This window comes from Vicugna pacos, chromosome 1 (genome assembly GCF_048564905.1).
Source record: "Vicugna pacos chromosome 1, VicPac4, whole genome shotgun sequence".
NCBI lineage: Eukaryota > Metazoa > Chordata > Mammalia > Artiodactyla > Camelidae > Vicugna > Vicugna pacos.
Window position 1 is genome coordinate 236,621 of NC_132987.1, and position 26,851 is coordinate 263,471.

Here is a 26,851-nt window from a genome sequence, read left to right on the forward strand (position 1 = left end):
ATAGGGACCACTCTGGCCAGGAACAGCAAGACCGTGGATTGGGTGGATGAGTAGGAGGAGCTGACATTTGCTTCTGACCTGAGAGGCAGGGGTGTGTTGCCGAAAAACCGACAGTGCTGGAAAGAAGCCTCATGTCCCCAGCCTAAAAGGAGATGTCATATTCAGGGAAGTCACAGAGAAAGAACCAGAGTTAGTGATGCTACAGGGTCAGCAGCGTGGCAGCAGTGATGTCAGTATCTGTTTCCATAACCCACCTAACCCTACATGAACAAGTCTGCCTACAGGGGGCGGGTAAGTATCAGAAAAATGTGGAGTAGGTGCAGCCACTGGCAAATTGGCAAGTGGACATCTTAATGAAATGCACTGCTCACAGTCACCATATTGGAAAGAGGGCCCCACACTGTCAGATCCCTTTCTAATTCAAGAGAAACTAGAAATTAAGACTTCATTAGCAATCATTCCTGTTCAAACCCAGAAAAGATATCATTTATAATGACAACCAAGGCACAGACTATTCAGAAATAAATTAATGAAAAATGTTAAAATGATACTGATAAATGACTTAAAAAAGAAAAAAAATGATGATTGAATGAACAATAGAATGCACCATCCTCTTCAGTTGGCAGACTCAAATTTGGGGGACATAGAACACTTTTTCTCCAAAATAAATTTAGTATCTGAATGCAAATTTACTTAATAAACCCGAATGGGTTTAAGAAAAATTTCTGAAAGGTGATCCTAAATTACTTCCAGAAATATACACAAATATACAAATAAAATAATGAGGAGGGATGTTTGAATTTGTAATATTAGGCACACTCTGGAAAAGGATAAAATAGGACCAACTGTAGGAGATATTAATCTATGGTCATGGAAACAGTATAGAAATAGTGCACTGAGAGTATGAATGAAATAGAATACATTTCAAGAATAGATGTGGATATTTAAGAGATTTTAGTAATATTATAAAACTGACACTTAAAATCAGTGGATTCAGGTACTGGTGTAATTAACTAAATCATTAGAAGGCCTGGTACATTGTCCTCACTTTTGACATTAAAATAAATTCCAGAAAATTTTTTAATTAAAAATAAAACACTAGAAATAACCCAACATGATTTAATCTGTTCAGATAGTCAAGCGAGAAGAACTTTCTAAAAAGCTTTTGGAACAAATACCAACAAGAGCAAAGGCCTAGCAACACAGCAAGGCCAGAAACGCCCCCTGTAAAACAAAACTGACCCTCGCCCAACCCTCTCTCACTGCCCTGTATTGCTCTCTGATACTTTCTATACTTTCTTCTTCCCTTTAAAGTCCAGTATCTTGGAGAAGTGCCTGCGCTGATGACTCCTCCAGGGCTCAGAGCCCTGCATCCCCCACGGCCCTCACCGCGGCACTGAGAAAGGAGTTGCACTGCCTGTGGCTGCGTGTTTCAAACCAGTGGGCATTTTCAGCTCCTGTTTATTTGATTACCAGGTAGCTTTTGCCGTGGACAAATATTTTCCTCTCAGTGGAATGTTTTCCCCCCTTAATTTTTGTTTTAATTAAATAAATATTAAAAGCCCAGGCAGAAAAGTGTGTGTGCACATATGCACACACACAGATACACACAGATCTGTTTTTTAAAAGCTACCTAAGTGTAGTCCTCCTCCGCCTTTTCCTCAGTTTAGACAATTAGAGGTGGGCTTTAGCCCTTGCTTTTATGCCCCACACAACCCCCTTTCTCACTACGCTCCTTTTATTCAGTGTTCAAATCCCTCTTAAGCCAGGTTACAGCCTTCTCTGTGTTGCCTCAACTCGTTTTCTCTCAACTGCACTGCTATTCTTCTTTCTCTTGGTGGACCTCTCTTCTCCCATTTGCCATGTACATGGCCCTTTTCCCCAAGGCCTCGTCTTCAGTCCTCCACCTGGCAGGACTGAATTGCCCCCACAGCCTCACCCACAGCTCCTCTGAGCTCCTGACTGGTGAAACCAGCTTAACAATGGACATCACCCCTTAGATGTCCCATAGACACTTCACACTCAAAATGTCACACACAGAACCATCTCCTCGAAACCAGCTCCTCCCCTTACACTCCCCCTGCAGATCTGCTCTCTGGATGGGTCACTGAAAGTCAACTCAGCAGCTCTGCTGCCCGCCGCCCCGGTCCTGCAGTCCCCACTGCAGCAGTCACCACTTATGCCGCCCATGTCTCTCTCCTTCTGCCCACGGCCTCTCTGCAGGCATGTGCCAATTGTTGTCTGGGTTACCTGGGTTGGTCCCCGAAATATCCTTTCCCCCAAAATATGGGCCTCCCCCCAAAAATAGTATCTTCCATTCTGCTGCCAGAATAACCAGATATTCTGCAACATAAACATTATGCAATTCTCTTACAAATATTCCAATATATCCCTGCTTCCTTAAGGATATATTGAAGTCTAAGCACACAAGGCCCATCGTGACAGAGGCCTTGTGCACCTGATATTCCCACCTATGGATCCTTTGTTCTAGCTCTACTTGTTGTTCTTCAGTCTGGCCAAGCCACTTCATGCTGTGTACACATATATGTCTCTACCTCTCTGCATGAAGTGTCCACTCCCTCTACCACAAAATTGAGAGCTAACTTCCTTTCACCTTTCAAGATTCAGTTCAAATATTTCCAGCTCTAGGAAGTCCAATTTGTGTTCACCTGCTTAGCAATCCATTAACTACTTGCCATGCCTCGCCTGGCCTGGGAAGTGCAGACACCAAGTCTTACCTGTCTTGGTCTCCCCAGCAGTTGATGCAGTGTTTGGCATAGCAGTACTCAATGTTTGTTGGTTGGATAAATGAATGAATCAGTAAAGAGATGAGAGGTCTAAAATCGCCCCCAGTTACTCAGCTGCCATTTTGGAAAGTTTATTCTGCGGAGTTAAGGAAATGTCAGTGCAGGTGGTGGGCAGTCAGAACAGAGGTGAGGGCGTGGGGGAGACAGGCCTGTTCCTGGAGAGCGCAGGAGAGGAGTGGGTGGGAGAGCACTGGAGAGATAGGGAAAGGAGGGGGCGGGTGCAAGGAGATGTTGAAGAACAACTGATATTAAATGCAGTAAATTAAATGGAGAACATAATATATGAAGGGAAGATCAAGTTAACACAGCAAGGGTGGAAAAGGCAGTACCAGAGATGCAGAGCTCTCACTTCATCCCTCACAGCATTCCACTTATGGCACCCGCCCTCTGGGAAGGCAGCGTCAAATTCTTGAGAGACTGGTGTTTGTGCTGTGGGTGCTCTAAGTACAAAACGGTATCTTATGGCTTCCAGATTTTAAGACTGATAGATTATTTCTCTTATGTCCCATGTCTGAGTTCTCAGGCAGCAGGATCATTCACTGGTGGGGGGAGAGATATTGTGGTTAGCAACTCAGGGTTACTCTAATAATCTCAAAGGACAGTGGGGAATTCACGAAAACAAATAGAAGAGAAATTTCACTCAGAAAAAACCATTTGCCATATAGAACCTTGTGGGGGCATTGGGGGCAATGTTACCGCCACCTCATCTAATAGTTGTATGTGAGTGTGTTGAAACTCCAAGCTCAAGTCACTTAAACACGTAGGAGAACCAGGGTCCAGGCTGTGGTGCTCCAGACATGGACGGGAAGATGAAAAGTCTGACTACTGCCTCCGACAGGATCACTACAGTCGGGGAGCACAATGGACATGGACACGATCATGCACCATCAAGACAAGAATCAAGTACAATTCATGCCTAGACAGGAGAGCAGATAATCTCTAAAAAGTGGAGGGGTCCCTGTCAAGGCTTGGCAAGAGTCCTTCCAGGCAGAAAAGCAGAGAAAGGTAATTCAGGCGAAGGAGACTAGGGTTGGTGGCTGCGTGCAAGTCCTAACGAAGCACGGGTGGAGGGCTCCAGGGTCATCTATCAGTAGCTGTTCCCCTTCAGCAGCTAAGAGGCATAACTAAAAGGCAGGTGGGGTGTCATTAATGATCATGGGGAAAACTGGGAGGAGGAAACTGAGGTCAGGAGATCACCACCAAAGGCAATTTATTTTAGAGGAACAAAAATAATTCAAAAAGCACTTGGAAATTCTATCTCCCATGAATGAAAAGAACACAAAATAAGTTTCACTCCAGCATTGAATACAGAATAACAGACTTCCTACTCTCAGAAATGGATTGAATTTTCTAATTCGTCAGGGATTATTTAGATAATAGGAAAACGAATAAATCTGAAAAATCTCTCTAGAATAGCTGTTACTCCATCCTGTTATGTAGGGTAGAGTTAGGCTGAATTATTTAATTGGTATTTTAATGAGACTATAAAGTTCTAAAAGCCCTATCAATTTCTCCCAAAAGCGTACAATTTTTCCTTTCATGACATTTATTTGACTTAATTAGAACAATAACTTTTTTCCAAGGCTTTTTTTGTGTGTGTTAAAATACCTAATGATATGCTGCCCCCAGAATGTTGTTGTTATTATTAATGCTGATAATACCCCCAATAAGACATATTTACCATTATGACTCATTTTGGAATAACAGGTCATTGGCTTAAAGTCCTTTTGAAAATAAGAAGAATAAACGAACATAATTTCTACACCAGGGACAGCAGCTGCACCCTTCATGGAACCTGGTCACTAAACACAGCAAAATCAAAGATGAAACTCAAATCAGACACCAGGCCACAAAGCATAGCTGACTGAAGATGCCACAATATGACCTTTCATTCACCGAGGGAACCAGATGCATTTCTATGTATAATGTATATTTTTAAAAGCAATTATTTTATATATAGAATGTAATTTAGGAAAAAGAAAACTCCATCTGTAGACTTATAAACAGGAAGCACAAAGGGTGCCTTTGCCGACAAGAACCTGCATGCATAAATGCAAAGCCTATTGACAAAAATCCTTTCCTGTCTCCTAAGTTTAAAAAAAAAAAACTACTTCAAGGCAGTGGTGAGCTGAAAGGTTTCAGATACAAAACGTGCACATCAACAGCCTTCTAGTAGATAAAAGTGCACCATGCATAATAGAAAAGATAACGTTTCCTATGGAAATCTATTTTGAGATGCAACAATTTAAAGGCAACTGAGAGCTCAAAACCAAGTTCAACCAAGAGGAACAGAGCCCAAGCAAATGTACGGAAATGGACAAAGACATTGTAGAAGGAGGGGATCTGTATTCTACCGATACTCCAGATCAGCAAATTCATCCTGAATTCAAGCCAGTGATGTGTCATGAGGTCACTCAAGGAATCAGGCAGAAACCATCAGCCAGAAGAAATAGGAACAATATCAAAGGCAGGTGTGAGATGTGGAAGGGGTGACCCGGTGCACCTTGCTGCAATGAGGCAGGATGCGCTTGCGGGCTTTCTGTACAGGCTGACTGGCTCACATGACTCTGTTTAGAAGGATATCAGCCAACAGCTGTGCCACACGGGCTACAGCCTGAGCTGAGTCACATCTAGTAACGGTTCTGAGTTCATCCTTAGACGACATGACCAGAAGGATCTGAGAATCAATGGTGGAGACATATCTGAATAAGTATTCCATTTCATTCCTTGGCAGTAAGTCTTCAGCTTTGTACAACATAAATATTGACAAAGATATACACAGGCACCCTATTTGAAAGCCTGACTGCATAATTGCATCTAATGGAAAAAAGGGGGCTCCGTTTCGGTATGCTAGGACATTGTTTGGCTTGGTAACCAATGCTTCTGAGACCCAAAGCATACTCTAGTATAACCGACAGCACAGAAATCTCCACTGATGACTTACTCATTTCAGGGTATTCATAAAATAACCCCAGTTTGCTCATGGGATACAGATGGTTTTCCCGTTCCCATCGTGGGTTGGTCTGTTCTGCTCCCGAAATTGTGGCATCATTAGATTCATGATCCAGCTGTCAAACAGATCAAATTATAAGGCAGGATATTATCAGACCAAGGTCATAAAAGTATTACTGATATCTCAAGCTGAACACATCATCTTCCCAAGAATTTAATTTCTTGTTTTCAGGATAAATTTCTTTTTATTGCTGCCTCCCTACCCTCAAATATTGTGAAAACTAGTCCTGACTACGTGCCTTGGGTTTACCAAAATTGTAACGACTACTACTACTTTATCTCCTACCTCCTTTTCAGGTGGGCATTTTAGCTTTTAGAAGATGCCTTCCCTCATTTGTCTTTTTTACCCCCACTTTTCTGCTATTATCCACCATGGCCTTTCCAGTCTGAAAATCGTCAGAGAAAATAAGTAAAAGAAAGAAATACAGGTTCTGTGAGCTGGTGATAAGTGCTGTGGAGGAAAATAAAGGAGAGTGAAGAATGTGTGCTAGGGAGGAGTGGGGATGGGGCAGTGACCTTTGAATAAGGCAAAGACGGGAGCAAAGGGGTTTGCAGAGAATGGGCAGAGGAAACAGTGATCACAGGCCTGGAGGTCCCTCACGCTGGACAGACAGCATGGAGACTGGTGTGGGCCACAGTGAATAGGAAATAAGTGGTGGTTTTGGGGGTGGAGCCTTAGAGGCTGCCGTGAGGATGTGGGCATTTTTCCCTTTGAAGGAATTGCGGAGCCCTGGAGGGTCACCGAGCAAAAAAGTGATACTCTAATTTGGATAGAACAGGTCCAAGACCCTAATATAAGCTGAACAAATCAAGGGCCAAAGAAGTGACATGCCACCTCAAATTCAGTGCAGAGCTTGAAAGAAACACAGCCTCGACTCGCAGCCCAATGCTCTGCCCCCTTCTGGATGCTGTCCCACAGAGCTGTCTCTAACGTTATGTTTTTTCCTCACTCAGAGGCTTGTGGGCCAACTGAATGCTTCCCCCTTTTTCAAATGGCAATTTGTCCTGAAAGGAAATCAGAGTTGGCAGTGAAACAAGGCATGGACCTGTAGCCTACAGAGCTGTTGTCTCTGAAAGCAACAGGTGGCACGTGGTTTACTCGTGGAGTTCAGCAGAAGAGACAGAGCAACAACAGACAACTTAGCATCTGGCTGAGCTTCGGCTGACTGCACTGCACGTTTGGATGGATTTCAAATTTGGACAGTGAGGCGGCTTCACACGAAAGGCAGGTGTATACATCATACATGCCCACACGTCTGTATGCATACACACGTAGACACACACAGAGCATATGATGTGACTTGTAAAGAGCTGCCTCTGCTTGGTTTCCCACGGCCTCTAATTTCAGCATTAACCTTTCATTGGCCATGCTCCCAGGTCTGCTACGAGATTTCTTTGCAATGGAACATGCCCTTCGCTTCACAATCTTTCCCCACTTCTTTCAATGACATTAGGGGAAGAGCAGGGAGCCCTGGGAAATGCTGGGGATATGGACTCGAGATACCGCTGAATCTGAATCCACACTTCATGGCTTATTTGTTATTTAACTTTATTTACATTCAAAATGCAATTGTTGCAGATCTCAGAAGATGATTTACACTCACTGCTATGGCAGAATGTTGCGGTTAGTAGACTCACCACTGGATCCTCTTATTCAACACGTTCTTCCAATATTTCAGATATTACTGTATCACAAATGCCCATTTCTATATTTTGATATCTGCTTTTCAGTATAATTATCTTCCTTCTTTATTCTCTAAATCTTATGGTTTTAAAACATTTTTCTGAGAAGTGTTCCACAGGCACTTTACATATGATAATTTGATAAAGAGATCCTGGAGATCAAAACCACATTTAAATCCTGAGATAAACTCAACTGTGTCATATACATGGCTAGGTTTAGTCTGCTTACTTTGTTACTTTGTTTAGTAATTTTTGTTTCAAACAACAAGATCCTTCTGTATAGCACAGGGATCTACACTCAATAACTTTTAATAGCCTTTAGTGGAAAAGTATATGACAAGGAATATATATATATATAGTCCAAGAATTAAACAAGAATTAACACAATATTGTAAACCGACTATAGTTTCAACAAAAAAAGTTGAAATAAAATTGAGAGATGAAACTTCCACTGCCCAGGCTGCTATGAGGATGAAAAAATTCAAAGCAGGCCAGGTATTAGCAACCCCCCTGACACAGCAAAACCCCATGTGGGGTCTTCCTTTTGAGCAGCACAGGCTAACCGGCTGTGGTCACCTGTAAATAAGGTTGAAGTCACTTAGACCCTTGGCTTGGGATCACCGTGGCCACAGGGGTGGGGGTCACTGTAGCACCTATGAAAATGACGGGGCCAGCCTGCTGCTGAAGCCACTCCCCAGGCTGCAGCCCAGAGCGCTGCAGGCAGGTCTGTGGTCCGGCCGGGGACGCACAGCTCCACAGCCCCTCGGAGCCCTGCAGTGCGGGTGGCGCTGGGACCGCACTCGTCCATCACCCTCCCTGGCACCCAGACTCGGGATTCTCCTGGGGGAATTTTTCTCTGCCTCATACTTCCTGTCTCAGCCACTTGTGGAATCCGGTCCATGCCCCAGGGAAGAAGGGCTTTTACCCTCTGGGACCCAAATCCATCACGGTTTGGATCCAGAATGAAACTTCCATGTTAACTCACCTGGCGCTCCCTTCTTGTGCTGAACTGCCCTCCCCCGTCGATGGCATTAGGTCATATTAGAAGTCCCGACTTGCTTGTCCTTAGCTAAGACTCTGAGCCTCTTGCTCAGTGTTCCTGAGTGGAATCACTCATCTGTGGCAGAAAAGCTTGGGCTGTCGTCTACCCATCATTGTCCACGGTCTTTTGGGCTTTCTGTTGGTTTAAGGTTCTCGTGCAGGGATATCAATTTGCACATGAGAAGCAACTGTAGACATTTTAAAAAATACAGACACTGGATCCTCCCCCCTCTCCTGCCAAGGCTGGAAGCTTTCTCCCTCTAGCAGGGGTTACACAATCATTTGCTTGGGAATTGACCACACATATTGGCATAATCATAGTATATTGCCCTTTACTCTGTGCTTGCCACGTGGCATTTTCTACTTCATGTTGTCTTTGTACCTTCATTATCACATTTAATCCCTGCATTATAGATTATCACCATTTCTGTTGAGGACACTCCTACTTGCTAATCTTGAATACAAGTATCTTTGATTCTCTTAAACTATTTCATTCCTGAGTTTCCTGTTCCTGAATTTAAAGAGTGAATTATGGACGCATGTATTTAAGATTCTCTTATTATATGTATCTGACTCATCCTCTAACCAAATCATATCTGGAGAAGAGAAATTTTCTCTTTTAAACATTTGCTTTTTCTTATTATATAGTAGTGCATACACACAGTGGAAAATGTAGAAACATATAAAGTAAGAAAATTACAGCCATACATTATCTAAACACCAAAGGACTATGCTATGTCATTTTGGGCATTTAACTATTTTTCTTTATATTTTATCATAAAATTTCCCTAGGAAAGTTGCTTAACCCTGGAATTGTACTAGCCTTTTGTCCAGTACAGAATAACATTCCCAGAAATGACCCCAACATCAAAATAGTATGTGAGGCTGGGAAGGCCACAGGGCACTCAGCTTATTGTCTGAGTCCTACAAAGAATGCTGTTAATTCACTGATGTTACGCATTCGATGCCTGTGAGTCATTCACTCACTCAGCTGGCTCGGACTGAGACCTACTTTATACCAGGTGCCGATCCAAGTGCTGGGGAGACCCCAGAGGGAGCCTGGATCACGGCATCACTGTCCTTAATTTGCTCCCAGAATCCTACTCAAGAACCCTACATGGGATAGGGGGGGCGGAGGCAGGTGAGATATGGTGAAATTCATTTCATTATGTTCCTTTAGACATATTTAAAAAGCATGAAAATAGTCGCTAATTTTGGTAAGTTTTCTTTTCCTTTCCTATGTATTTTTGAGGATGGGTATAGTTTTGGTGCAGCAAGAGTAATTGATAGATCTTTGGTATGTTAGGATTTTATATGAAAAATTAAGAAGGAAACTGCACTTATACAAAGAGAAGAGGCAGTGAGGAAAAAACAAGCCACCCTCGAACTTGGCTACAATTCAGAATTCCTGGTTTTCAAAAAAGGGAAACATAATTCAAAATAAATTCCCTAAATATTTTAGCCCATAGTAGAAATACATGGAGGCAAAGTTCAGCTCACTGGAACCTAGAACAATGTGCTTACTTAAGCGAAGGTATAAACAGACCACAGATACTATAATGCATCCTTTATTTTAAACTAGTTCATGTGAGCAAGTTTCATTTCACATAAATTGCTAAGTAACAGTTTTGGAAATATATCCTTCTTGATTGGTAAAAATAGCTCACGGATTACCAGATTCAACAAAATTTAGTGTTAAATAATTTACTTATTTCCTTCAGGAAATTCTTTTGAGTAATCTGAGTTAAGTGTTTCCTCTATCTGATCTATTACTTTTCACAGAGAAAAGTAGTATTATTTGCACATGACCTACTTTTACTCCTCTGGAAATATCTGACTGTGAGCTCAGGTTAAGGGTTGTCTACTGCACAGTAGGGAAAAAAAAGTTTCATTTCACAGCGGAGATCAGAATCATTTTTTTGAGGGGCGTGGTGAGCTGGGGGACAAGGGAAATGCCTTTGTTTCGAGACAGACCCCAGGAATCCACACTGAAGCTGAAAGATGAAGCCCTTGTGAAGAAATGTGGAAGGACACACTGACACGAAAATGTGTTCACTCTGCAAAAACAGAAAGAAAGAAAGAAAAAATAATTTAACTGCCCTATAAAGAGAATGGACAGAAACTTGGTAATAAGGGAGAGAGAAGGAAGGTTAAGAAAGGGAGGAGAAACAATGAAAGGAAACTTGGATGCGGTGGGCAGAATACCAGGTTTCTGGAGCCTACAATGAAGGATGATAAGAAAAAAAGTACAGTTTAAAAAAAGTTACAAAGTTTAAAATAGTTTAAAAATTAAAAAACAAAGTTAAAAAAATAAAATTTTATAGTGGCATGGAAGATTTTAAAATGATGGAGGTTTTTTATTTCAAAATTCAAGTTGTTTGAGTTTCTCCCCCATGCTACAAACAACAATAACACCTGCTTGTGTAAGTGGTTTTGGGGGACACCACAGAGAGGGACGAGCTCTGCAGTTAGGTTGGCCAGGAGCATAATGCTGGTGTGGAAGGCAAGACAGAAGAGAGATCAACAGTTTCATGAAAACAGATATTCAAAGCCAGAAATTATCTTAAAAAGGTTAGTGTGGTAGGCAGAAAAATGTTCCCCGCCAATATGTCTATGTCCTCATCCACAGAACATAGGAAGAGGTCAGATTCCCTGGCAAAGGGGCCTATGGTTGCAGATGTGGTTAAGGTTGCTAACCAATCGACTCTAAGAGAGACCAGCTGGATTATAGATTTGGGCTCAGTGTAATCACCAGGGTCGTTAAAGGAGGAAGAAGGAGGCAGAAGAGGGGAGAGAGGAGAGGAGATCTGACCACAGGTTCAGAGTCAGAGGCACACAACCATGCTGACCTTGAGACAGAGAAAAGAGGTCACAGGCCAAGAGACGCAGGTGGCCTCTGGAAGACAGAAAAGTCAAAGATACAGTTTCCCCTGAGGCCTTCAGAAACAGCCGTGTCAACACTTTGACTTCAGCAGGCTTCTGCGTTCAAGAACCCTACAAGGTTAAATTTGTGTTGTTTAGTGGAGACTTTTTCTTTTTTCTTCCTACTACCATGATGTTTGGGGATACTAGTTACAACAGCAACAGAAAGCGAATACAGTAAGCTCCTTGAAATGTTCAGAAATTGCAGATAACACCGGACTGTCCACTTTGATGTGGGATTGGGCTTATGTGAAAATCAAAAGGACAGTGTGACCTTTGCTAACATCTGCTTTTCTCATTTTTAGGAAGAGAACAGTAAGTCAAAACCTCTGTTATTATTTTAGACAGTGTCTCTTAAAACATTATGTAACCCTGTGCCTTAGGACCCTAAGAGAGTCTCTGTTCTTAGAAGAACCTGGATTCAGAGAGATAGGGTCTTACATCTGAGTCCCACAGTGGTCTCTTATTGGCAATGAGAGCTTGGGCAAATCAGTTACCCTCTTTAAGCCACAGGATCTTCATTTGCAAAAGGAAGATAAGAATAAGGATTGTTGGGGTGATTAAATTGTACACACACACACATGCACACATACATATATGTACAACATTTAATACAGTGACTAGCACATACTAGGCACTCAACAAATTCCTGTTATGGATTTTTAAATGCATATATAAAAGGAGGAGAAATTTGCAGGAAGTTGTAGGAAAACTTAGTTCATGGCCCCAAAAAGGGCTCTGATCAGTCAGTCCCCAGTGCTGTGCTAATAAGCAGAGACTATAGCACTTGAGGATTTATGTTAAACACAAAAAGGAAGGTATTTAAACATAATTATTAAACAGCAGGTACATTTATAATGTTGGCTGGATCATCTTATCTGGAGAGCTTTAATAAGCAGAGAGTCTCCCCTGTTCTAGAGATGGCCACGCAGGAAAATGACGTGGGTGGGTGGGCCGTTCTCACCCCAAGATCACATGACTGAGTACTCACGGAAGTAACACCTCTTGTATGTTATTCCAGATGGACTGTCCTCCCATGATTATTGTCAGCTGTGTCATCAGTTCAAGGAGACAGCCACTTGAGTCACACTGCAATATTAGAAAGAAAATCTCATTTAAATTTTGGATAGCTCTAACATGAAATAAAGTCATTATTTTATGCCTAAAATATCTAAGGAACAGAGAGTAAAGACACTCTTCATTGGGCAACTAAGAGAAAACCTGAAACAGGTTAGACTGTCAGAACACAAAGCTGTATTCACACCACTTCATTTCTGTAGTTTTACAGCCAATACACCAGATCTCACAGATAAGTCCCAAATCTGCCCTTAAAGAATGTGTTGTAGAAACACGAGGAGTAGTAGTTGACAAAGTGGAACAAGAACACCTTCATGGCTGGGTTGTTCTCATAGTCAGTCTGGTCCTTGGGAGCTCTGCAGCTAGAATAAAGAAAAGTTAAGTCTGCAAAATTGTGAACGGCTTTGAGACCCTAATCAAAGCCACGGACACATGAGTTAACACGCTAAATATGTATATATATATATATATATATATATATATATATATATATATATACACACACAATTCACACTGTTTTCATATCAGCTCTTTTGAATTTCTTAACATATCCACTATGTTAATTCCAACTGTACACACTGTTGTAAGAGTTTCTCCCACTAAGAACGAAATATCCCACAAGGCAAAAAAAAAAGTCACACGTTCCTTAAAATTTATAAGCACAAAAGTATCTAATGGGCAAGAAATTTCCTTTGTCAGGTGTAATTTGAAAGAAAGCTACTTCTAAACATCCTTCTAAATAATATTCTCTTGTCTCCCTGAACGGCAGTAAGGTAGGACTATTGAAGAAGGCAAACAAAACACGGGGCAACTTGCTAGAAGCATTTGGGGAACATAAAACGGGTCATCCTTCTAGTTCAGAATTTGAATTGGTCTTAGTATTTTCAGAAGATGACAACTGAGCAGACCACTGGGAGAACCACCCAGCCACATGCAACGTGTGGGAAGCACTTAACTTAGGCCGCTAAGCCGCTGGGTGGGATACAAGCCAGAGAGAAGAAACATTTATTATAGAAGTCGCAGCTGATGAGAATAGAGCTACACTAACGGGAACAGCATGGGGGGAAGACATATAACAGTGTGATTACTTGTCCTCTCCGTAACGCACAAGCAATTCTGCCACTGGAACCACGACCCTCTTCCACTTATTTGCAATACAGAGACTATTTACTTTCAACAATAGGGTACATTATCTAATGTAATTGAAATTATTATTAAGCACTGACATATTTACACAGAGTTTGGACATTCTAAAGCTTCCTTTGTCCCTTTTACTAATGCAAAAATGGAGCTAATTCACTTCTCACATAGGCTAGAGAAAATACGTTTACACTTGAAGTTAACTAAGACTGTAATTTACTGCAATTGAAGTCCTTAAAAGATAGTCTCTGTTTTGACCTGGTTCTAAAACTAGTGTAGAAATTATCTCAGCTGCAGGAGGACCTTACCAGAGTCAGTCATCATGATTGCCACTTTCTCATATATGGCGTTCAGGGTCACCATGATGATAAAACTGATGAGGGAAGCAGTGATGGGCGTGGCCCACCTGCACAGTCAGGTACTTTTGGATTGGGTCTGTTCCATTCAGGTTCTTGGGAAGTTTTGCAGAAAATACAATGAACACTGAAAGTCCTTAGACAATGATCCCAATAACTGAAGCAATGGTCAAAAGGACCTGACAACCCAAAAACCCAGCAGCATAAGACTCACTAATGATCGTATTTTTACACAGAAAACTTGCCCCCAACCCAGCTTAAACAGAAAACATGCACGTGTTGTAAACCTCACATAAACGTGAGAAGTGATATAAATCGCACGTAAATGCCATGAGACGTGAATATCAGGCATGTTAAATTTTAGGGGAGGAGGAATGAAAGATGTCAAAAAGAATGAGTGCATCCAGTAATGTAACATGCTGACAGCAGGAGCAGCTGTGTGCAGGGCATAGGGAATATATGGGAACTCCACTTTCTGTGAATTTTTCTGTAAACCTAAAACTGCACTAAAGAAGGAAGCCTGTTAAGTATATTTTAATGGGTGAAAATGGGGTAACTGGTGGCATGATCTTTTGGAGGGAAGTCTGTGATAGCAGAACCAATGAAAGTATCCCTTCTACATCTGTAGAATTACTTAGGTTATGAACTAGTTGTAACCCATGAAGGGGATATGCTTCCTTTCAAGGGAGAACCTATCACTGATTCAGGGGTCAGCAGGTGCTAGCTATCGTCTTCATTCTGAATAAAACCAGTGAAGCTGTGGACATGCCCTGAGGGAAACAGTGGAAGTGACAGCAGGTCTCTGCTGATGAAAGCTTCACATGCTTTTCATACTCCTTGAGATCTTAAAATGGCAGGTATTCCTACTCCCTGCATTTACATAAGTTTCATGTCCCTGATCCCCTGTAGTTCTGACTGTGTGGACCCAAGGGCAGCGGGGGTGTCTGAAGCATAATTTGCACATGGCTGATAGGGTTTCAGTTCCTCACTTGGCAGGTTTTTTCCTGCCCATTGAAGAATGCACATTAAAGATCCCATTTTTAAACTGTTTTCCTTCCATCTACCTTCTTGGTCATAGTCCAGAAGCATGTACTCAGTGTCCCTGGCTGCTCCTGATGACTGCCCCAGACAGAAAGCTACAAAGAATGTGAATTTCAGGACTAAGTGAACCACATCATGTTATTTACAGTAACAGCGGGTGGCTGGCTTGCACCTGCAGGGGAGAGCAGAGGGAGTGTTTACAAGCCCCCCCTGGAGCCACACTCCTGCATCTGGATCCCAGCTCCGATGCTAGCTGTGGGGCCTTGTGGAAATTTCTTAACCTCTAGGGGCTTCAATCTCCTCACCCATATAATGGGAGGATAATAATAGCAATTTATAGGACCATTGTGATGAGTCAATTAGTTACTAATTGTGAAAACAATTGGAACATTAACCGCAGGTATGTGAAAAACTCTACCTATGTATTAGCTATGAATATGGTGACCAAAGTCTTTTTTTAATTATTATTATTATTTTTTTTACATTTTTTATTGATTCATAATCATTTTACAGTGTTGTGTCAAATTCCAGTTTTCAGCACAATTTTTCAGTCATTCATGGACATATACACACTCATTGTCACATTTTTTTCTCTGTGATTTATCATAACATTTTGTGTATATTTCCCTGTGCTATACAATGTTATCTTGTTTATCTATTCTACAATTTTGAAATCCCAGTCTATCCCTTCCCACCCTCTACCCCCCCGTAACCACATGTCTGTATTCTCTGTCCATGAGTCTATTTCTGTCCTGTATTTATGCTTTGTTTTTGTTTGTTTTTGTTTTTTAGATTCCACATATGAGCGATCTCATATGGTATTTTTCTTTCTCTTTCTGGCTTACTTCACTTAGAATGACATTCTCTAGGATCATCCATGTTGCTGCAAATGGCATTATGTTGTCGGTTTTTATGGCTGAGTAGTATTCCATTGTATAAATATACCACATCTTCTTTATCCAGTCACCAGTTGATGGACCAAAGTCTTAAAAAGGCGTTTTTCTTAGTTTTTAAGCCATCAGTTTGTAGAGAAAGCATTTTATTTTCTCCTCTACTCTCTTTCATCATCCTTTCCTTCACAGTTAAGTCTTCATGCTTGTGAAAGGAATAACTTTTTGGTGTGTGTGTGATTAAATGTGAAAATTAGTTAAGGCTGAGAAAAATGTATTATAGAAGGTATATTAAGCCTTCCTCTCTTGTACAGCACATATAGGCCATTTAAATAGTATGCATTTTTTAAAAGTCTGCATAATAATTTTTTAATTATGTATTAAGTAAACATAAAAGTTAAGAATCCTTAAATGCTTACTATTGCTTCAGCACACATCTATTTTTCAAAATCCTCACAATTACCCTGTGGGGAAGGTAATATTATATCTCTTTTACAGATGAGGAAATAGAGCCACGTGGAAATGATGCAATTTGCCCCAAATGAAGCAACTTTTTTGTGAAAGTACTGAAATACTCAAAGAGCCCAAAGACACACTAACTGTATAGCACTGTCTCCTACATGGTCTGTAAAATCAATTCTAATTCATTTCAGAACTTTTACAAACTTGAAACATTTCCATTTTTCTTCCAAGCACTTAATGGGTTCAATATTTCTTAAGAAACAGGAAAGCTTTCCATTCTCCTTCCTTAAGTTTCTTATTTATCATCTTTTCTGATCATAAATTTAACATTTGCTCATTAAAGAAAATTTGAAAGCACTCAGTAATGGACAGAACTTCTGTCCTGTATCTGTCCCCAGTCTTAGAAGAGGACCCAGAACTTGCTTTAGGATAAGTAACCTCCCTTTCGTTTTTAGTCCTATGATTTAACCTCGATTGACCCACTCTTTCTGAAGCACCAGAAGTAGATCTCAGTTGGTTTAAGACAAATAATACCCCTCATTGTATTGGCCTCGCACATGATTGGAGAATTGGCAAATAACCCAGGAAGAGCCACTATTATGTGAGGAGATATGTGCTGGTGCCCATGTGAATCATAAGCTTCCTCTATCAAGAGAGAAAGGGGCCAAAAGGGACCTGTCTTGGTTTGGATGGATGATCTGGGATGCTGCATGCCTAGAAGCATCATGCTGAGACATCTTTGGACACAGAATGAAGACAGGACAAAAGCAGCCCTTGACATCATCTGGGCTAGAGTATCTCTCCTTGACTGAAGCCAGACCTCAGACTGGAGGTTTTCATTTACAGGAACCAATAAATCCCATGCATCCTCATTTTTTGGTTGTTATTTAAACACATTGGAGATTGATTTTGTCACCTGCAATCAAAAGACCCCAACTCTGAAAATGAATAAAAAATAAAATAAGAATAATTGCTTCGACCTTTAGACATAATTCCTTCAGAACGGTGCATTGTTTGTATATTACAAATCATTTTATATATTAATTTTATCCTCAAATCTATCATAACACTTTGACATGTCATAAAATATTTTCATGGACACACTTTTTCATGACTGCATACTATTCTACTTTGGGAAGGGTTGGAAGAATATTTTGGCTGAGATTTTACATATATATTTATACACATACATATAAAAGTATGTCTGTGACTTGCATCCATACTGACTTTTCCCTGTCATTTTGAAATAATTCCTGATTAAAAGTTTTTCAAAGCTGAATTAGTGGATTAAAACATATGAGTATTTTTGACTCTTGATATCAACTGCTAGACTGCTTTCTAAGAAGGCTTGAGGAGTACACCAGAATTTAACACAGCATTGTAAATCAACCATACTTCACAAAAATTATCCAGTAACTAGGCATGGTATTGGTGATCACTGGCATTTCATCCTCATAAACAGAGCTGTGTCACTTGAGAGGTGGAAAACTATTTCATTTTGATGTGCACTGAGTGAATTACCATTGAAGTGTGACATCTATTTTTTCCTTTGTGAATGTGTGTTCATCTTTTCGGCCTTCTGCGCTCCTGAGATTTTTTGATGTTACCTTTGAAGTGATCTGAACTCTCTATGTATTGAAGGAATTAGCCCCTGGTCGGATTTGTAAACAAATAACATCCTCTGGTGTTTTGTTTAAAATTAGGATGCTTCTGATGCATGGAAATCTTTGTATACTTTCCTCTGAAACTTACTGTTCATCTAGAGGCTGTATACTCATCCATATTTATTTCTAGTTTTTTTTTTCTAATTGTGTTCCTTTTTAAGTGTTTCTGGAATTTATCACAATATATGGTTCACTGTATGATTTCAATCTTTTCTTTTCCCCCCAAGTAGCTAACAAGTGTTCTATTCACTGAATAACCTTTATTTATCTCCCTGATTTGTAATGCCTTCCATCTCTTATATTAAATTATTATTGATATCAGAGCCCATATCTGGACTTCCTGCTCTATTTTCTAATCTGGCTATTCTTGAACAAGTAAAACTCTCATTATCTTATTAATTATTATATTACTAATATTATTTTATTCACAATAAACCCAAAAGAATTTTATAATTTCTGATACTTTGGAGATATGATCTTTTAATCTAGAATCATGTGATTAAAGCACCTTTTATACCTTTCAGTAGTTTTTACTTTTATTTTTTGATAGTTCCTACTATTCTTTTGTTAGGCTATTTTTGGATATTTTACCTTGGCTGTTACACTTGGAAAATTTTAGAAATCTTAATGCCTCCAACTGGTCTCTTAATCAGACCCTGGAGAATCCTAAACCACTGATCTGATTTGAACAAATGAGGTGAAAAGAATTGGGTGAAGCACTGTGAGCAGAAGAGACTGTGGAACCTCCAGAGTGGCACCCTGCATTGGCTCAGATGTTCTCTGGAAAAAGTTTTCTCTATGAGACTACATAGTTCCCAGCTTGACTTTCAGTTTTCTCAGCATTTCACATTAGATTTTAAAAGTCTGTGGCAGGTTCTTACCCAGAAATAGAGCACTTGCACAAAGGGTTATATGTATACACTTTCCCCAGGTGGTAAAGGGAACACGCTCTTCTTCCTAATTAAAAAAACAAGTTTAGTCAATCAAGGGATTACACCAATGAAATGATATTTTTCCTAACTGGTCACTAAATCCTAAACATAATATAAAAAAATAATAATTTTCAGACATAGCCTCATTGTTTGTAAATGCATGGGTTTTTTTCTGTTTTTTTTTTCTTTTTCTTTTCTGTTAACGATGTCAAACGCACAACAAAATATGTACAGTGTTTGTTTTAATACTATTTTTTGAAAATTCACATGTGAACGGTAAACTGTTTCCCTGCCATGGTCTGAACACCTGACCAGGCCAAGATTTAAAGCTCTATTCCTTAGCTTGCCTTTGATTTCAGAAGTGACGGTAGTTACAGCTTAGAGTCTGTGCAGGACAGAAAATATCACAGCTGTCTGCAGCTAACTGGTCTCTACTGTGTGTTTCTTGGTTGAACTTTATGTGTTAATTAGCTACAACTATGAAGTTTAAGAATTTCCATTTTAGAGTTTATATTTAGAATTTTTTAAGAGATGAAATCAGTAAGACTCAAGATTTACCTGGATTATAAAACCAGATATAGTATAATAATAGCTGTAACTAAGTACATGGCCCTTCCTCTCTGCCAGGAGGCCTTCCAAGTAGATTCTGTACATTACTTCGACCCGTCTTTACCACTGTCATGAAGAAGCAACTCTCTTATTCTTATTTTATAGGAAACAATGGCACAGAGAAGTTAAGTTGTCCAAGATCACTCAGGAAGTAAGCTGCTGTGTTCAAATATGAATTTAGGCAACTTCATTCGCAAGATCTCACTACCACGACGCTGGCCTCTCTAAACAATGGAGCATGCTTTCGCAAGTAAAGTAAAATACTTCAAATAAAAAACTAAAAAAAAATAAGGCAATTTTTTAAATAAGGAAGAATGATAAAGTTAAATGAGTCTTCATCTTCAATTTTTCAACAAGCATGTTTCAATGAAAATTTAAACTTATTAGTTGGCAATTTTAAATTTAAACTTGGCAGTTTAAATGACCAAAAAACTTTTCTTCAGTATTTTTTGTATGCTGCCAATATGATAAGTTTTTGTTTTTCAGGACTCAAAAGCATTATGAACATCTAATTTTGTCTTAGTTTCAGCTTTCATCTCTGAATGTACAGTCTTTCACCAACATACGCTTTTACCCACATCTTCAGTTGTAAACAATGGGAACTATTCATAATGGGGATTATTAGAAGCTTATTACATTGTAAAAGACCAATGTCACTTTCTATTGGTAGCTGAACCTCATTTTTTTTCATTTATAAAAGGAGGAGTTTGACCTACTCCCTCCATATCTTTTCAGTGCCAACATTCTGTAGATCTGTGATTCAATTTATTAAATCAATATTTGGAGACATTTTCAGATGATCCTAGTAAAAGCATTTTTTTCCCAAGAGTTATTCATGCTCACAACCTACTGTCCTGTTGCTGCTGACCGCAAGCACCATCAGCTCTAAATTATCTCAGCTGATGGAAAGAAGCAATAATACAGATGACTCAAAAATCATCTTTTCATAGCTCTGGAATGTTGATACAAAGATATATAGTTTTATTTTTTTTAATTTTGCAGCAGGAGTGGCAGCAATAAATTTACATTTCCAATTATGTAAAATGCCTAGCTCAAACACTGCTCAAATACTGATGGCACCTCAACAAATGTTTCCCTGCTTCTTCTACCCTTTCTCTGACTTTAGGATGAGAGTCATGCTTCTTTGTGCACATCCCAATAGGAAGGGGGAGCAGTGACCGGGACTTAGTTCAAGACAAAGGGGCACCTAGTCTACGATGAAAAGGAGGCCGCAATAATGAAGGTGCATGTGAAAAAATGGGAGTCAACTATAAAAACCAATTTGTCTTTCCTTCTACATCTGTGTCATTGCAGCTAATTTATATTTTGCATTTTTTTATTGGTGTTATGAAAGGATACAGATCAATGCCTCTTTTCATATACACTTATACCAGTCTTTTTCTTTTCCCCTTTTTTCTGTTATTATGAAGGAAGGACCTCACTTCTCTTCTGTGTCCACCATTCCAGGCAGTGCTCCTTCAACTTGGCTGCACATTAGAATAACCAGAGGAGCTTTAAAAACTTCCCTATGCCAGAATGCACCCCAGGCCACTGAGTACCATCAGAGTTTGCAGTGATGGAATCCAGGCACCAACATTTTTTAAGGTCCCCTGGTGATTCCAACATGCAGCCAAGGCTGACAAGTCCAGAAGTAAACACACTAAAGTGCATCTAAACAGCACCCGCTTTTCCTGGGTAATCTCATCTATCTCCACGTGGGGACAACGTGCCTCCTATTCTGGCCAGACTTGTTCTTCCTGCTCAACCGTGTCCCATTTGTACTCAAGCACTGCCTGGCGCCGATTCCAGAACTCCAGAAGTAAGGTGACTAACAGAGAGAGAGAACAGCAGAATGTGGATCTTCAGTGATGACTGATGCTTCAGAAATCTGTACTTAATATTTATTACACTTAACACTTTGGTAAATGGTTAATAAAATCACATTTTATTTATAGGCGATACTAAAGAGAAAAATGAGTTAATACCTTTTTTTTAAGAAAAAAGAAAATGAAGATAATTTATTGAACTTTTGGAAACAGACAAGCTCTCTAGCTCAAGGGAAAGGTATTAACGTGATGGTCAGAGGCAGGTGACTGTCTGATGCTAAAGTACCTGCTTCCAGCATATTATGCCCACTAAAAACACAAATATCGGGGGGAAGGGTGGGTATATCTCAGTGGTAAAGCACGTGCTAAGCATGCACAAGGTCCTGGGTTCAAGTCCCATTACCTCCATTAAAAAAATTTAAAAAAAGCACAAGTAACTGTCACAATTTAAAAGCAATGCACGGTGCACCCTCCAAGCCTTCTCCTCACATCACTCTGTCTCTTCTGTCCAAAGGATCTGAGGGTGGGGAAGGGGATGAGAATACTTTAGTAGCCCCTGCATTTCTATTTTCCACCACCCCAGTCACACAAACTTAAAATAATATTCTTAAATATGGAAAACTGCCATTTTCCTCAATCATCGGTAATTTTTAGAAATCATCATTCTGTTTTAAGACTCGTAATTTTAAATAGTAGACAAAAACAACATGAAATGTTAATTGAAAATGTGGCTTCAGGGTGAATCACCTAAGCCCTTCTTCCCACCAGACTGTTACCCCTAGGCCCCAACTCTAGAGAAATTGCAGAATAACCACTGTGTCCTCCACCATTGTACCTGAGTCTCTACAATGCTCTGAGAATAAAGAGGAAAAAGACACAGTCCCTGCTTCTGGGAGCTCCTAGGTGCACAGGACTCATTGTGAAATGATGGCTGAGGAGGCGTGTTAAGAGGGCTTGGATAACAGTCAGCAGAGGGTGCTCGGGGCAGGGAGCCGGAACTGTAGCCAAGGCTCTCCCAGAGGAGAGAACCACTGTGGTGAGCTCTGAGATGCCCTAGAATTGATCAGGTGAACTTATAATGTTAAGGCCATTTCTCCCTGGGGAGCTGCACATGCAAAGGAGGGAGGCCAAAGAGAGCCAGGTCCCTTCCAGGAACTGCAAATAGTCTAGAAGCGAGCACAGGGTGTGGGAGGCAGGTGAGGCAACCAGGTGGAGAGATCACAGGGGCACATCACAAAGGGCTCTGTGTGCCTCCAAGGTAGAGGAGACATGCAAAGTGATCTAGAAAGAGACAAGATAGAGGCAGGGAGGACTATTGGCAGGTTCATGTGAAGGCCTGCTGAGGCCCTGCCAGGAGGAGAGAGAAGAAAACATTTCAGCAGGTGGATGGATTGGCCACAGGTGTGATGGAAGGGCAGGAAGGGGACAAAGATGCCGACCAGCTTTCTGGCTTTGGCAGTGTCTAATTTATAATGCCATTCCCTGAAATAAGAAAGGCAGGAACCTCCTAGAGGAAAACATAGGCAAAACATTATCTGACATACATATCAAAAATTTTCTCCTAGAAGAAATAAAAGCAAGAAAAAACAAATGGAACCTAATGAAACTTACAAGCTTCTGCAGAGCAAAGGAAACCAGAAATAAAACAAGAAGAAAACCTACGGAATGGGAGAAAATGTTTGCAAGTGAAACAGACAAAGGCTTGATCTCCAAAATATATAAGCAGCTCATACGACTCAATAAGAAAAAAATAAACAACCCAATCCAAAAATGAGCAGAAGACCTAAACAAGCAACTCTCCAAGGAAGACATACAAATGATCAAAAAGCACATGAAAAAATGCTCAATATCACTAATTATCAGAGAAATGCAAATCAAAACTACAATGAGGTATCACCTCACACCAGTCAGAATGGCCGTCATTCAAAAATCCAAAAATGACAAATGCTGGAGAGACTGTGGAGAAAGGGGAACCCTCCTACACTGCTGGTGGGAATGCAGTTTGGTGCAGCCACTATGGAAAACAGTGTGGAGATTCCTCAAAAGACTAGGAATAGACTTAACATATGACCCAGGAATCCCACTCCTGGGCTTGTACCCAGAAGGAAATCTACTTCAGGATGACACCTGCACCCCAATGTTCATAGCAGCACTGTTTACAATAGCCAAAACATGGAAACAGCCTAAATGTCCATCAACAGGTGACTGGATAAAGAAGACGTGGTATATTTATACAATGGAATACTGCTCAGCCATAAAAACTAACAACATAATGCCATTTGCAGCAACATGGATGCTCCTGGAGAATGTCATTCTAAGTGAAGTAAGCCAGAAAGAGAAAGAAAAATACCATACGAGATCACTCATATGTGGAATCTAAAAAACAAAAACAAACAAAAACAAAGCATAAATACAGGACAGAAATAGACTCATGGACAGAGAATACAAACTTGTGGTTACCAGGGGGGTAGAGGGTGGGAAGGGATAGACTGGGATTTCAAAATTGTAGAATAGATAAACAAGATTACACTGTATAGCACAGGGAAATATACACAAAATGTTATGATAAATCACAGAGAAATAAATGTGACAATGAGTGTGTATATGTCCATGAATGACTAAAAAATTGTGCTGAGCACTGGAATTTGACACAACCTTGTAAAATGATTATAAATGAATAAAAAATATTAAAAAAAAAAGAAGGGCAGGAAGAGGGGCAAGTCATGAGAGGAGACAACTGATTCAGTTCTGGCTGGGTGCCTGTGGGCCCCAGGAGAGATGTGCAGTAGGCAAATAAAAGTCTAGAAATCGGGAGAAAGTTCTAGGCTGAGCCAAGTAGTTTTCCTGTTTCAAGAGGCTAATTGGTGTGAGTGGACAAGCTCACAAGAGGTGTATAGGGATAGCTCTCACCCTCCTGCATATGGGATGCATTTGGGAGCCTTTAAAAAATAGTGCACCACAGCCTGGAGTGGGGCCTTTGTACTGTTTATTACTTTTTAAATACTTCTTTTATTTTTGTGGGGAGTATTGAGCTTTATTTATTTTAATGGAGGTACTGGGAATTGAACCCAGGACCTCTTGCATGCTAAGCACGTGCTCTACCACTAAGCCATACCCTCCCCACATTTTTTTAGTTTTTAGACGTTAGCTCTACCCAGCAGTCAGGGTTGAGAATCAACCTGCAGAGAGCAGAGAGCCTTGGGGTTAGAGAACAAGGAGAAGCTGCCCAGAGCCCTGTAGACCCCACCAGGGGCAGCCGGAGACGCAGGGAGCCTAGGAAGGGCTATGAGGAATGTGAACTCAACACTCCCCAATGGCAAAGACGTCAAACATGTTTCAAGCACCCACTTCCCAGCAGTGTTTGTTCTGACTTTACTAGTATTCCAGTAATACTGAGTGAGAATAGAAATTATCTGGACACAGGGATCAAATTCAAATGCTGATTATGACCATTCTTAGTTGCATGATTACTGATTAAAAATTACTCGTCTGCCACGTGTAAAACAGGGGACCTAGCACAGTGCTCGTGGGCTGCTGTGAGCGTAATGAAATGACATCTATAAAGGCGCTCCTGACTCTCAGAGGTAATTGCTACTATTGTCCCCATTTGGGACACCAAGAAACAGAGGCACAGAAAGCTTCAAACATTTGCCCAAGATGAGGGCTGAGGTCAGGAATCAAGCCAATGACTTCTTGGATCCAGAGCCCAGGATCTTCTTACGAACAACACGGCACTGCCCAGGCTCCCTGCTTCAAAACCAGCCTCCCTTTGGCTCAGTTCCATGGCACCTGCACTGCACAGATGTCCTCACTGCCTGCCTGCCCTCCCGGTGTCTGACCCCAGCACTCCTCCCTCTGTCCCACACAGCGCTTCCTTGGGCACACCATCGCTCATGAGGCCATTGCTGTGGCTACTCGGATGTTTACAGCCCAGCTTTTTGCTATACATGCTGCTGTCAGTGGAGGCAAAGAGCTCACAGTTGGTGGGGGAGGCCACTTGTGGTCTCCTCCTTGGCTGGAGAGCTGGATGAAATCCAGTTTTCCTTTGCAACTTAGACATCCAGCATGAGAGATATGTAAGGCCATCTGGCCTCTCAACATAGAAATGATGCCCCCGCAGTCGTTCTTAACATTGTAATCTCCAGGCTCCACCAGGGAGCAGAGGCCATGGCCTGTTGTCCACCAAGTTTTGTTTCCTTGCACAACAGCTACAATGGGGTGAGTTAACACCGGACCAGAAAATCTACAAACCCTCGTGTACTATTTCCTGACACTTGCAGGTCACCAAAATACCCCAGATCCTCCAAGTAAACAACTAGTAAGAGGAACTGAGCTGGCTCGTCTGTCAGACCCCTGATGGCAGGACTGATTTGGCCTCTCCTGCTCTCGGGATGATCCGTTCTCCTTCTGTGTGCCCTTCCCCGAGTGAAAGGGACTGTTCTTTGTTTATGGGCTAGGGAGTATTTATGGCTGTCTGACCAGAACCTTCAAAAGTAGAGCTCTTGGTGAGAGTGGAAGCATGGCACCCACGTCTCATGAGCTCAGCTACTCAACAGCCTCATCTAGCCAAGACTGTGGCCAACACCAGGGGTCCATGCTGTTGAGTGTTGGGTCTGGAGAGCAATGCCTTCGCCACTGAGAAGCTGCCCCACCACTTGTGACCTTGTCCCCATCGAGGGGGAGGTGACGCATCCATGGGATGAAAGCCACGAGGGCACTAGGTGACTGTGGACCAAGCTGTGACTGGCTGGTCCTGCCCCCCCATGTGACCCATGTTATCCTCAAGTGCAGAAAATCCCCAAAAAGACCCCTGCTTGAGTGAATGGGTCACCTATAAGCCAACTGTTCTTGAGCCGCCTAAGAAGCAACACAGTATATACAGTGAGCCACCCACTCACTGAAGTCCCCAAGGCTCACAGCTCCCTAATGTGACACCAGGTAATCCCAGCAAACAGAAGACCCTTACTTTATAATTGACTTGAGAATTCTACTACCAACACTGCCTTCCACCTTCCACTTATGAAGTTCTTTCCACTCTATCCCCTGCTCTGCAATTGTGCAATCAGTCCAGAGCTCCTTCATGAGACAGGAGGGAAGGGGGAAGGGCACTGCCATTAAAAGAATGGCACAGCCATTAGCACCGAGATGGTGGAAAAGTCAACTCCCAGTAGATCTTGAGCTTCAATACACACTCACTGAAATACAGCAGGATGCTATATGGCACTCCCACAGGTGCCAGGACAGGTTCAAGGCTGACCATGAAAGGTCAAAGGGTGAGTGGTGGCCCAATTTCTGGTAATCGCAACACCTTCCCCAAAGTGGTTGGAATATTCCTCCCACTTATTAGCATATGAAGATACTGAGGGCATAAAAACTAACAACCACACCT

The 26,851-nt window shown here is 41.2% G+C and overlaps 1 long non-coding RNA gene across 1 annotated transcript in view; it reads right to left on the bottom strand.

Moving 5' to 3' along the window:
* Positions 1-12,372: 12,372 nt before the first annotated feature.
* The window catches only part of LOC140699156 (uncharacterized), a 30,318-nt gene continuing 15,839 nt past the window's right edge, over positions 12,373-26,851 (bottom strand). The window contains exon 3 of the long non-coding RNA XR_012077158.1: positions 12,373-12,554. This is a non-coding gene — a long non-coding RNA (uncharacterized lncRNA). The remainder of the gene's footprint in view (positions 12,555-26,851) is intronic.